At 32.7% G+C, this 2500-nt stretch overlaps 1 long non-coding RNA gene across 1 annotated transcript in view; it reads right to left on the reverse strand.

Annotated features, from left to right (window-relative positions):
• LOC144976236 (uncharacterized) overlaps positions 1-2500 on the reverse strand; it is a 13751-nt gene that overhangs the window by 566 nt on the left and 10685 nt on the right. The gene's annotated exons all lie outside the window — the stretch shown is intronic.

Consider the following 2500-nt stretch of genomic DNA (forward strand, 5'->3'; position numbering starts at 1 on the left):
GTGACATTTGAAAGATACTATATTCGCTCTAAAATCTATTTATGTATGCATGTTTACATGGTGCTATATCTATATTATTTATTATTTATTTATACATTCCAATACCATGCTTTATTTTTACTTTTAATAAACATGTGTTGGCTATGGGCAATCCTTCACAATCTATTTTCAAAATTATATTTATATTACAAATCCTTTATAAATTTTAGTCCTCTTTCATGTCCGATTTTTTTTCATTAATTAGTTCTCTCTACGAAACTTAGGATCCTTTTTACTACGTGACATTTGAAAGATACTATATTCGCTCTAAAATCTATTGATTTATGCATGTTTACATGGTGCTAAATCTACATAATTTATTATATGTTTATACATTCAAATACCATGCTTTATTTTTACTTTTTATCAACCTGTGTTGGCTATGTTCAATCCCTCAAACTTCTATTTACATTACAAATCCATTATTACAACTTTATTCTACTTGCATGTCCGCCTTTTATACCATTGCTTGTAACTGTTGTATATTTTATGAATATTTTATTATATTATTTTATGTTTATTTTGCTTTTAATTAGCTTCGTATTTTCATGAATTAGTTCATGACAGTGTATGAATCTGTGCTAATATAAAGATGAATGATGTGCAACATTATGATGATTTCCATTCGGGATCAATAGCGTATAATATCTTATCTTATCTTACATGTTCAACCACTTCTAGATTACTGCTGAATGTCCACCTTACTGTTATTGTTCATTTCAATATCTTCATGAGTGAAGGGGAACATTAAAAGAAGATGCATATGAAACATAAAGGTGAAGTATTGTGTTTTGCAAACATTTTGAATCACACACACCCTCGCACACAGGAAAATACAATCAAACACACACACACACACACACACACACACACACACACACAAACTCTATCACAAACATAAACGCTCTGTTCTACCTAACTCTCTCTCTCTCTCTCTCTCTCTCTCTCTCTCTCTCTCTCTCTCTCTCTCTTTATATATATATATATATATATATATATATATATATATATATATATATATATATAAATATAAAATTTCAATTGATTGGGGTATTGGTATTAATATCAGTGTGCATTAATCGAATCAGCATCTTGATACTTACAAGCCAACAACTCATACTAAGCTCCCCAAAATTAAGATCAATACTTCAATCTGTCTCTCTCGTAACATTTTCTTAGCAGTACATGTTTGCAAATGTTTTTTTTTCTAAAATTTATGTTGTAAATTATGGTCCATAAAGTTGAGAGATGTGTGTGGATTAAGGGAGGGTGTGGGTGTATAATTGATCGAGACAAAGTCAAAAGGTATGTGATACTTTTGGCTCTCTCTGCTTTCCCAATTCTGCTCTCTTTGCGGGCTCATATGTTGACTTTGAATGCCGTCTTTGCAAATCAATCATGTGTGTTGACCATGTTCTAACTTTAATACTAAACTCCAGAGGGAAAGGGGGGGGGGGGGACTTGTGTGTATTATAAGAGATTTCCAATGCAAGTCTGTCATCTATTTTGATTCCTTTCATTGTTCAATTGAACTTTTCCTTTACTTATCGTAAATATAGTTTTCTATCCCTTTGGACAAAGAAATCAATGAAGTTATCTGGCAATATTTCCTTTATCGAAAATTGAGTTCTAATTTTTCTGGTTTACAGATACACTGTTGCCCACTGCTCAAGGGAGTAAAATGGTATCCATTTCAATCCGTTACATCGTTTGGATGGAATAATCTGAGTTACGCCATCTTCCAAATATCCATTCTCTATTTTACTGGTGCTCGAGATCGTATTCAGGGTAAACTGTAACTTTGCAACAACATTTTTTTTTCTGTCCGACACAATTTTCTGAAATGAAGTTAATTTCCGTTTTGCTATTTTGTTCACTAAAGTGAGTATAGATTACAACACATAACGAGATATGATCTTGCAACGTGCAACGTTATAAATCTCGATATTTCAGATTGAATCATGTCGATGTGGACATTGCGAAACTTTCATAAGCTCAAACCAAACGACAATGGTTTTCATAAATCTTTCTGTTTCACCATTTTGCTCTGGGCCATAAGGATGTGATTTTTCGATGATGTACTCCCTTGCGTTTTAAATATTCACTGAATTCGTAGCCGTTGAAAGGTTCGTTGTCCATTTTCAGTGTGTTTCCGATTCCAAATTCGGCAAAAAAAACTTATCGAGTCTAGTTAGGATAACATTTGAAGATGTGTGTTTCATTATCGCTACCACTACATACCTATATTCATCCGTGATCACCGGAATCTTTTCACCATTTGGTAGAAGTCCAAAATCTGCACTAAGGTATGACCATGGTTTATCGGGTAGTTTTGATATTCTTAAAAGCTCTCTTGCATTTGGTGGTATACCCACTTGAAGTGCAAATAATTTTTGCAACTTCATTAACTACTTGACTCATTCTGCAAAACCATGTGTTTTCTCTCATTATTGATGTTTTA

Source organism: Berghia stephanieae, chromosome 7 (genome assembly GCF_034508935.2).
Source record: "Berghia stephanieae isolate SIO BIC M18660-M18661 chromosome 7, UCSD_Bste_1.3, whole genome shotgun sequence".
Taxonomy (NCBI): Eukaryota; Metazoa; Mollusca; class Gastropoda; order Nudibranchia; family Aeolidiidae; genus Berghia; species Berghia stephanieae.